This window comes from Neovison vison, chromosome 10, assembly GCF_020171115.1.
Source record: "Neovison vison isolate M4711 chromosome 10, ASM_NN_V1, whole genome shotgun sequence".
NCBI classification, from domain to species: Eukaryota; Metazoa; Chordata; class Mammalia; order Carnivora; family Mustelidae; genus Neogale; species Neogale vison.
In genome coordinates, this window is record NC_058100.1 from 31060497 (window position 1) to 31071643 (window position 11147).

Consider the following 11147-nt stretch of genomic DNA (forward strand, 5'->3'; position numbering starts at 1 on the left):
TCAAGCATGCCATGACCCTAGGCCCTGGCCCTAACCCTAGGTTGGATTTTCAGGCTTCCATCCCCAAGGGCCTATCCCCCAAACCCTCTAGATTGGGGACCCCAGAGCCACACCCCAGCAGTCCACCTGCCCCTTGGGAGGAGACCGCACCCACGCAGAACCCTCAGAAAAGAACAAACCTTCATGCTTCCCTGAGACCACCCCCACCACAGGCAGCCCACCCGGCCACAAAACCAAGAGCCTGATGCACTGCTGGACCCCTGTCCTCGACTCAGGTACCTGGGGATCCTGCTTCAGTGTGGGCATATTAGGCCTGTCATACCCCTAAGCCCTAACAGTAACCCTAGGGTGGGTTCTCAGGCTTCTGTCCCCGTAGAACTAGCCACCGATCCCTCCAGACTGTGGACCTCTGAGCCACAGCCCAGGACTCCACCTGCCACCCAGGAAGGAACCATGCTGCTTGGAGCTGTGCAAAACCCTCAGAGTGGGAGAAACCTGCATACCCCTCCTGAGGCCACCCCCACATATGGCTCCCCACCAGACCACAAACATGCAGGCTGGTGCTCAGCTGGACCCCCTCCCTCAACTCTGCCTGTGGAGCAGGGGAGCTGCATGGGCCCAACCCATGTTCCTGGATGGCCACAACACACACCGAGAAAGAAAGAGCTCTAGACTGCATGCGCCAGCATGGCCTGAATCACCACCCAATGCTGACCAATTCTCACAGCTTTCTGCCCAAATCGATATCAATTTGGGCAGAAAAAAATGTCAGATTTAGCCAGAAAAACCCAGCGAACTTGCATTTGGCGGCACAGGCTGGCAGGGCCACTGCCTGAGCCTGGCACGGGGTGCCAAGTAGTTGTGGTCCAAACCCTGCTAGAAAGCCCTCTGTGAGGCAGGTGCACGTGATGCCAACCACTCCTGCTACTCAACCCCTGAGGTGTGCGCCCTGGCACTGGCATATCAGGTCTGCGATGCCTCTAGGCCCTTGCCCTAAGCCTCGGTTGGGGTTTCAGGCTTCCATCCCCAGGGGTCTGTCCCCAGAGCCCTCCATATTGGGGACCCCAGAGCCACACCCCAGGAGTCCACCTGCCACCCAAGAGCAAACCGTGCTATTTGGACCTGTGCAGTACCCTCAGACCGTGAGAAATCCCCATGCCTCCCTAAAGCTAACCCCACCTCTGGCGTCCACCCCTGGCCACAAAAACCAGAGTCTGACACACTGCCTGACCCCTGTCCTCTACTCAGCACCCCTGGGATCCCACCTAAGAGCCATCAGATTGGGTCTACCATACCCCTAGGACCAAACCCTACTTTGGTTTTCAGAATTGTGTCCCCAGAGACCTGGCCCCCAATCCCTCCAGGTTAGGGAACCCTGAGCCACACCCCAGGATTCCGCCTGCCACCCAGGTGGAAACCATGGCGTTTAGAGCAGCGTAGAACCTCAGAGTATGAGAAACCTGCATACACCCCGGAGACTGCCAGCACATTCGGCAGCTCCCCTGGCCACAAACCCGGGGCCTGAGGTGCCGCCTGACCCCCATCCTCAACTCAGTCCCCCGGAAATCTCACTTCAGCATGGGCAGATCAGCCCTACCATGCCCCTAGGCCCTCACCATAACCCTAGGTTGGGTTTTCATGCTCCTGCCCCAGAGGCCTGGCCCCCAAGCCCTCCACATTGGGTACCCCTGAGCACACCCTAGGACTCCACCTTCCCTACAGGAGGAAACCATGCTGCTCCGAACTGCACAGAGATCTCAGAGCGGGAGAAAACTGCATGACCCCTGAGACCACCCACTTTGTGCCCCCCACAGACCACAAAGCCAAAGCCTGATGCCCAGCCTGACCCCTTCCCTAAACTCTGCCCCTGGGGAGCAAGTCTCAGCAAGGACCCTCAGGCAAGTCCTGTGGGTCTAGCCCTTGGTTCCAGATGGTCGCAACATGCCCTTGGCAAGAAAGTGCTCCAAACACCACACACGCACACCCCGAATCACTACACAATGTCAGCCAATTCTCTTAATCTTTCTGCACAAATTGATATGGACTTGGACAGAAACCTCGTGAGAATTGGCAAGAAACCCCCCGGCAAACTCGCTTCTGGCGCTAGGAGCCCTCAGGGGAGCCGACTGGGTCTAGACGGTGGTCCCAGGGGTCACAGCCTGAACCTTCTGAAAAAGTACTCTCAACAACAGGCACTTGCTGGCCTGAATCACCCCAGAACACTGGCGACCCCTGCCCTCTACTCAGCCCCCTGAAAAGGTCATCTCAGCGCTGGCAGATCAGGCCTTCCAGGCCCTTAGGCCCTAACCCTAACCCTAGGTTGTGTTTTTAGGTTCCGTCACCAGAGGTGTGGCCCCCAAGCCCTCCAGACTGGGGAACCCTGAGCCAAACCACAGGACTCCGCCCATTCCCCAGGAGGAAACGGTTCTATTTGGAACTGTGCAAATCCCTCCAAGTAGGAGACTCGTACATGCCCCCCTGAGATCACCCCCACATCCAGCGCCCCCCCGGAAGAAAAGCCTCATCCTGACACTCTGCTTGACCCCTGACCTCAACTTGGCCCCCCAGGGATCTTGCCTCAGTGATGACAGATCAGGCCTGCCAGGGCCCTAGGCCCTAACCCTGACCCTATGTTAAGTTTTAATTCTTCCATCCCCACAGGCTTGCCCCCAATCCCTGCAAATTGGGACACCTGAACCATACCAGAGGATTCTGCTTGCCGCCCAGAAAGAACTGTGTCATTTGCAACTCCATAAAGGCTTCAGACCAGAAGAAATCCACATACCCACATGAGACCACCATCCACCTTCAGCCGCCTCATGGACACAGTCCTGGAGTCTGACCCTCAGCCTGACTCACGCCCTCAACTCAGCCCCCCAGGGCCCTTGCCTCAGCGCAGGAAGATCTGACCTTTGTGCCCCTACACCCTAACCCTTTCTCTAGCTTGGGTTTTCAGGCTTCTGTCCACAGAGTCCTGGCCCTCGAGCCCTCCAGACTGGGGACACTTGCGTCATTGCCGTGGCATCCGCCCGCCACCCAGCAGCTAACCGTGCCATTTGGAACGCTGGCAAAAACTTCATAGCAGGAAGAAGTCAACATGCCCACCAGAGGCCACCCCCACCTTCACTGGAACCTGAGTACGAACCTGGAGACTGACATTCAGCCTGACCCACGCCCTCAACTCAAGCCCCTAGGGTGCTCGCCTCAGCGCCAGCAGACCCTAACAGTCTGTGGTGTTCTTCGGGGTCTGTCCCCAGAGACCTGACTCCCAATACCCAGAGACTGCATATGCGTGAGCGATACCAGTGGCCTCCTCCTGCCACCCAGAAGGCGTCCATGCCATTTGTTGTTCGAGAAAAGATTCAGAGAGGGGAAATATGTATGCCCACTTAACCCGCACCACCTTCAGCGTCCTCCTCTGGACACATGGAGACTGATACTCAGCCTAACCCTTGCCTTCAACTCAAGCCCTCGGGAGTGTCACCTCAGCACTGGCAAATCAGGCCTGCCATGCCCCTAGGCCCTAACCCTAACTCTAGGTTGGATTCTAAGGCTTCCCTCCCCCAGAGTCCTGGCTCCAAATCCCCAAAGCCTGGAACATCTGAGCCGTGCCAGAGGACTCAGCATGCCGCCCAGAAGGAGACCGTGCCGCTTCGAACTCAGCAATGGATTCAGAGTAGGAGTTATCTGCATGACCCCTTGAATCCACCACCCTATTGAGCGACCCTCTGGACACAAACCCTAAGCCTGACACTCCCCCTGACCCATGCCCTCAATTCAGCCCCCTGGGAAGTTCACCATACTGATAGAAGATGGGCCATACCATGCCACTAGACCCTAACCTTAACCTTGGGTTGGCTTTTTAAAGAACCACTCCCACTGGTCTGGCTCTAAATCCCAGGGAATAGGCCACCTGCGGAAAGCAGAGGACTCACCCCACAGCAAGGTCAAAATCATGCCTTTTCAGAGAAAGGATTTAGAGCAGGAGAAATCTGAATGAAATCTTAAACTAATCCCTACTTATTTATACTTTAATACCATACTGACCATAATATGGAGACTCATACCCTCCTTATCTCTACACCTCAACTCAGAGCTTGTGAAGGCCTCCGTACCTAAGCAGATCACACCTTCCATGCTACTGGGTTTACCGCCATCCTAGCTTAAGACATGGGTATATACATAACACACCTTTCCACAAAAAGGACATTCGAGTGACCGACAGACACACGGAAAAGTACTCCACATCAGTGACCATGAGGAAATCGCAAATCAAAACCACAATTAGATACCACCTTACAACTTTCGGCATGGTTAAATATATCAAGACAGGGAGCAACAAATGTTGGCAAGGATGCAGTGAAAGAGTAACCCTCTTACACTTTGGTGGGAATGCAAGCTCATACAGCCACTCTGTAAAATGGTATTGAGTTTCCTGAAGAAGTTAAAAATAGAGCTACTCTATGATCTAGCGATTGCACTACTAGGTATTTACCCTGAAGATACAGATTTAGTGAAAAGTGGTTACACCTTCTCACCAAGGTTTCTAGCAGAAATATCCACTATAGCCAAACTACAGAAAGAGCCCAGATGTTCACGGGCAGATGAAAGCATAAAGAAGATGTGGTTCATATCTACAATAGAATAGTATTCAGCCATCAGAGAGGATGAATACTTACCATCACATCGACCTGGATGGAACTAGACGGAATTATGCTGAGGGGAATAAGTCTATCAGAGAAAGACAATTATCATATGGTTTCACTCTTATATGAACTATAAGAAACAGCACAGAGGATCATAGGGGAAGGGAGGAAAAACTGAATGGGAAGTTATCGGAGAGGGAGGAAAACCATGAGAGACTCTTAACTACAGAGACAAGCTGAGGGTTGCTGGAGGAGATCACTGGGTGAGGGGCATGAAGGAGAGCTTAGGACGCAATGTGCACCGGGTGTTACACACAACTGATGTATTATTGACCACTACATCGGAAACGAATGATGTACTGTAAGTTGGCTAATTGAATTTAAATTAGACAGACAGAGCTCAAATAAAAATTTGTATGGAACCACAAATGATACTGAATAGCTAACACAATGTTGAGAATAAGAAGAAAGCTGGAAGAGTCACGATTCCAGATTTCAATTTATACTACAAAGCTATAGTCATCCTAACAGTGTGGTACTGGCACAAAAATACAATAACCAAGGGAATGGGATAGAAGCTCAGACATAAACCCACAATTATGAGGCCAATTAATCTTCCACAAAGCAGGTAAGAATATCAAAAGGGAAAAGGACGGTCTCTGTAACAAATAGTGTTGGAGAAACTGGACATCTATGAGCAAGAGAAGGAAATCAGACCACTTTCTGACACCATACAGACAAATAAACTCAAAACAGTTTCATGACCTCAGTGGGAGACCTGAAACCATAGAAATCCTACAAGACAGCACAGACAGTAACTTCTTGACATGGACCATAGCAATATTTTTATAAACTGTCTCCTGAAGCAAAGGAAACAAAAGAAAGAATAAACCATTGGGACTATATTAAAATAAAAATTTTCCACATGGTGGTAAAACAATGAAAAAGTAATAATAAGATGACCTATGGAAAAGGAGAAGATATCCTATGCAATAAAGAGATACTGTCTAAAATATATAAAACTGATACTGTTCAACACCCAAAAAACCAAATTGTCCAGTTGAAAAATGGGCAGAAGATACAAACAGACATGTCTCCAAGGAATACAGATGGCCGACAGAAAAGATGTTCACCACCACCCATCATCAAGAAGATGCAAACCAAAAGTACAGGAAGATATTACCTCCTACTGTCAGAATGGCTCACATACAGCACAAGAAACAGCAGATGTTGGGAGGATGTGAAGAAAGGGGAACGCTCATGCTCTGTTGGTGGGAATGAACCTAGTGCAGCCACTCTGGAAAACAGTATGGAGGTTCCACAAGATGTTAAAAACAGAGCTACCCTAGGATCCAGCAATCACACTACCACGAATATGCAAACAGTAACTCAAAAGGATGCATGCACCCCTATGTTTCTTGCAACATTATTTACAAGATCACAATATGAAAGCAACCCAAGTGTCTGTTGATAAAGCGATAAATGAGATGATAGATGCTTACACACATACACACACAGACAGTAGAATATTATTCAGCCATAAAAAGAATAAAATCTTGCCATTTGCAGCCACATGGGTGGAGCTAGAAAGTATTATCCTAAGTGAAATCAGTCAGTCAGAGAAAGACAATACCATAGGATGTCCCTCTTGTCTAGAATTTAGGAAATAAACATACATAAACAAAGGAGAAAGAAGAGAAAAAACCAAAAACAGATTCTTAACAATAGAGTAAAAACTGATGGTTACCAGATGGGAGATTACTGGAGGGATGAGTGAAACAGAGGAAGGGGACAGAGAGTACACTTCTCCTGATGAGCACTGAGTCATATATGGAATTGCTGAATCACACGACTGTACAACTGAAACTAATACAACACTGGGTTAACTCAACTGGAATTAAAATAAATAATTTTTTAAAAAAGATTTTTCTTCCAATAACCTATTTGAAAGAGCTGTTGCTACATAATGTTCATAAGCCCTACTTGGGAGTATTTACTCTACGATAATTATTTGCGCTATGCCTGGAATTCAAATTTCACTGAATTCTTATACGATTTTTTATTTTATTTTTTCAGTATTCCAAGATTCGTTGTTTATGCACCACACCCAGTGTTCCATGCAATACGTGCCCTCCTTAATACCCATCACCAGGCTCACCTAACCCCCCACCACTTCCCTTCCAAAACCCTCAGTTTGTTTCTCAGAGTCCACAGTCTCGCATGGTTCATCTCCCCCTCCGATTTCCCCCAACTCACTTTTCCTTTCCTTCTCCTAAAGGCCTCCATATTATTCCCTATCCTCCACAAGTAAGTGAAACCACATAATCGACTCTCTCTTCTTGGCTTATTTCACTCAGCTTAATGTCCTCCAGTCCCATCCATGTTAATACAAAAGTTGAGTATTTGTCTTTTCTGGTGGAGGCATAACATTCCGTTGTATGTATGGACCATATCTTCTTTATCCATCAAGCTGTTGAAGGGCATCTTGGCTTTTTCCACAGATTGGCGACTGTGGCCGTTGTTGCTATGAACATTGGGGTACAGATGGCCCTTCTGTTTACTACATCTGTATCTTTGAGGTAAATACACACTAGTACAGTTGCAAGGTCACGGGGTAGCTCTATTTTTAATTTCTTAACGAATCTGAACACTTATTTCCAAAGTGACTGCACAGACTTGCATTCCCACCAACAGTGTAAGAGGGTTCCCCTTTCTCCGCATCCTCTCCAACACTTGTTGTTTACTGTCTTGTTAATTTTGGCCATTCTAATTGGTATAAAGTGGTATCTCAAAGTGGTTTTGATTTGAATCTCCCTGATGGCTAATGTGTCTGTTAGCCATTTGTATAACTTCTTTAGAGAAGTGTCTGTTCATGTCTTCTGCCCATTTTTTGACTTGATTGTCTGTTGAATTCTACTTTGCCTGTTAACCCTAGTCCATGGGAGCCATAGTCCCTTTCTGTCCAGTCTCAGCACCTATGCATTCAAGAGTATAAGTAGAGACAGATGCCACTTCATAATCCAAAAGGCTAATACTGTTACTGGTTTAGGATGAGATAGTCACAGAGTGTGGGACAGGTTTCAGAGAAGGTCTGTTATACATCCTGGATATCTAATTCAGTGATCTTCACCTGGATCCATTTGGCTAATAGTTTCCCCGTGGATGGGTTTGCTTCCAAGCACATACATGGAAGATACAAATGTGGATGGGCTCGGTGCAGGACAGGAAGAAGACCAAGTACAGACCAGGGTACAATCCCTCCCCTGATTGAGTAAATGCCATGGGTGCGGGTATAGGAGGCAGAAGCAATGTGAAAACACCAAGGTCACCAACTGAAGGCAGGAGTACAGATCAAGGGATCTTGAGATACGGGGCTTGGAGGCTGCTCTGAGCTAACTCTGGGAGGAAGAGGGGGTAAAGAGTGATAAAGAGAAAGTATCTGCCCCTGTCCTGGCCCATGCCAGCTGCCCACCCTCCCGGCCACATCAGTCTACACAGATGGCACATCCTGGTCTCAGGATGGGCTGGCTCAAGTCCTGCAACCATCAGGGGGACAGCTGGCTCCAGGGCTCAGGGATATGCTGAGGGAATTGAGAAGGAAGGCTTACCCTCTGAGGTCATCCCCTCCTTGAACAGACAGCCCTACAGGACTGCTGAAAACCCACTAACAGGTTCGAAAGACATGGCATGGACAAACCAGGGTCATGAGAAATTGAAAACAATATTCATTTTTTAAGTTTAGAGCTGTAAGCTCAGGAAGTGGGGAGAGAGTCCCTGAGGAGGACTGAGGGGAGGGCAGGCCAGGCTGAAAAGGGAGATGGATCTCTTGATTGGGGACCTGCAGCCCCCTTCCAGGGTAAGGTGTTGTCCTCACCTCACAGGGGATCCATGGAAGTGTTCCATCAAGGGACTGACTGAGCTGCCTCTTGAAAAGGTATCCTGGCATCAGGATACACAGGGCAGAAGAAGAGGGCCAGATGGAGGGAGAGCAATACCCTGGAGGACATGGGGCAAGAGCAGAGGCTCATGACCATAAAGATGATGAAAAACAGGAGGCAGCAGCATGGGAGCTGGCACAGTGCTCACAGGTACGGTGACTGGATGCCTTCTGTGCCAGGTATGGATGACTTCAGTGGGCTCCAAACTAGTCCTGACCACAACCCTAGGAAGTGTGCACCACTACCGATCCCTCCCCATGCTGCTGCTAAGAATCACAGTCACCGACCCTGGTCCATTTTTATGGAAATGAAGGAGTGGCTCCCCGGGCACCCTGCCCATCTGGTGGTGGTCTAGTGCAACCCTTGTGCTTGGCCAGACACTGCTGTCTACCTGTGTCCACACAGCTCGACAGACAGGAGGGTGTCCCTGACTTCCACAGGACCTTATGAGACAGATTGACAGACCCAACTTCCCATTCTACCACCCACACCCAGTGGGTCACTCAGGACCTCAGCTATTTTCATGAAGCTCACCATGCCCTGTTTCAGTCACTTTCAAATAAAATCCTGCTCCTGCACAATACCATACATCCTGGTTGCTGACCTGGGGCCATGCCATGAACCCATATGGCACCTTTCTGTTAGAGAAGCCCAGCCCTGCACCTCAAAGAAAATGTTTCTAATGAACTGCAAATCCATCAGGAATACAGTGTGCATGGTGGTACACTGCCTGCATGGGAGTCAGTAATTCTAACAAGGGTTGACCGCCCCCCACCGTCTCGTCAACCTTCCCCTGTATGAAGCTCATTCTCTGCCCTCAGAAAAAAAGCCCAGTAAACAAACCTTTATCCTGAATGCTCCCTTCGCCTTCTGATTCAAATCTTATCCAACCACAATGGTATGAAACTAGAAATCAGTCACAAGAAGAAAGTGGGACAGCCAAAAATATGTAGAGATTTAACAACATGCTACTAAACTACCAACAGTCAAAGAAGAAGTCATAATAAATTTTAAAAGTACCTCAAGACAAAAAAAAAAAAAAAAAAAAGAAAGAAAAAAGAAAAAACGGGATGCAGCAAAATTAGTTCTAAGGTGGAAGTTCATAGAAATTCAGGTCCTCATCAATCCACAAGAAAGCTCTCCTATAAACATTATAATTTTACATGAGAAAGAAGTATTAAAAAAAAAAAAAAGCAAAACCCCAAACCAGTAGGAATAAGGAAATAGCAAAAAGGAATGTGAAAATAAATACAATGGTGACTCAAAAGAAAAAAGATCAATGAAAATAAAAGCTGCCTTTGTTGGAAAGATAAACAATATTAACAAACTTTTAGCTAGACTCACCAAGAAAGATAGAGGGCTCAAAAACAATCAGGAGAGAAAGATGATTAATTCCTGTCTCACACCAAAATCCTAGAGAACACAGGCAGCAACTTCTTCGACCTCCAACACAGCAACTTCTTTCAAGATATGTCTCTAAAGGCAAGGTAAACAGGTACTTCATCAAGATGAAAAGCTTGGAAAAAATCAACAAAACTAAAAGGTAACCTGTAGAATAGGAGTAGATATTTGCAAATGCTATTACAGTTAAAGGTCTGGTATGCAAGATTTACAAATAATTTTTCAGAATCAACACCCAAAATACAAAGAGTCCACTCAAGAAATGGGCAGAAGACATAAAAAGACACTTCTCCAAAAAAGACATACAAATGGCTAACAGAAACATGAAAACATTCTCCACATCACTTGCCATCAGGGAAATAAAAATCAAAACCACAATGAGACACCACCTTACACCAGTTAGAATGGCAAAAATTAAAGGATAGGGAACAACAAATGTTGGTGAGGAATGCAAGCTGGTACAATCACTCTGAAGAACAGTATGCTGTTTCCTCAAGACATTAAAAATAAAGCTACCCAGTGACCCACCAATTGCACTCCTGGGTATTTACCATATGGATTTGGTAAAAAGAACAGGCACATGCATGCCAGTGTTCATAGCAGCAATGTCCACAATAGCCAAACTGTGGAAGGAGCTGAGATGTCCTTCCACAGATGAATGTATAAAGAAGATACGGTTCAGGGGCCCCTGAGTGACTCAGTGGGTTAAACTTATGCCTTCAGCTCAGGTCATGATCTCAGAGTCCTGGGATCGAGCCCCGCATAAGGCCCTCTGCTCAGTGGGGAGCCTGCTTCCCCCTATATCCCTGCCTGCCTCTCTGCCTACTTGAGATCTCTCTTTCTCTCTCTCTGTCAAATAAATAAAATCCTTTAAAAGAGAAGATGTGGTTCATATATACAATGGAATATCACTCAGCCATCAGAAATGATGAATACTTACCATTTGCATGGACGTGGATGGAACTGGAGGGGATTATGCTAAGTGAAATAAGTCAAGCAGAGAAAGACAGTTATCATATGGTTTCACTCATATGTGCAATATAAGGAAAAACACAGAGGATCATAGGGACAGGGTGGGAAACCTGAATGGGAAGATATCTGAAAGGGAGAAAAACCATATAAGACTCTTGACTCTGGGAAACAAATTGAGGGTTGCAGAAAG